Source organism: Dendrobium catenatum, unplaced genomic scaffold (assembly GCF_001605985.2).
Source record: "Dendrobium catenatum unplaced genomic scaffold, ASM160598v2 original_scaffold_59446, whole genome shotgun sequence".
In the NCBI taxonomy this organism is placed as follows: Eukaryota; Viridiplantae; Streptophyta; class Magnoliopsida; order Asparagales; family Orchidaceae; genus Dendrobium; species Dendrobium catenatum.
In genome coordinates this window covers 1-404 of record NW_021377898.1, presented here as the reverse complement: position 1 = coordinate 404, position 404 = coordinate 1, and the positions used below count along the sequence as shown (strand labels likewise).

Here is a 404-nt window from a genome sequence, read left to right as displayed (position 1 = left end):
GTCAACTGATTTCTTGGGTGACAGCAGGTATATCTATCTATTTGTTATGTTCTTATGAATGTTTCATGTTTCCAATTTTGTTATGATTATATTTATCTTTTTGTGGTGTTCTAAATATAGGTCTAGCATCTTTGATGCCAAGGCTGGAATTGCTTTGAATGATAATTTTGTGAAGATTGTGGCTTGGTATGACAACGAATGGGGCTACAGGTAATTCCCAAACTTTTCTTCCTTTCATTAAATTGATTTTATTAGTTCATTTTGAATGGGGCTGGAATTGCACTGCATTCTTTCTTTAATCAAGTAAACAGCCTATAAGTTTTAGTTTGCCAAATCTTAATTTTTTACTTTGTTCTGCTTGATTTTTTTTTTTTTTATTGCAGCAACCGGGTTGTTGATCTTAT

General features: G+C 31.9%; 1 long non-coding RNA gene across 1 annotated transcript; it reads left to right on the top strand.

The window, feature by feature from the left end:
* On the top strand, positions 1–404 carry LOC114578510. Its single transcript, XR_003699519.1, has 3 exons — positions 1–27; positions 121–210; positions 384–404. It is a non-coding gene; the product is annotated as an uncharacterized LOC114578510 (long non-coding RNA).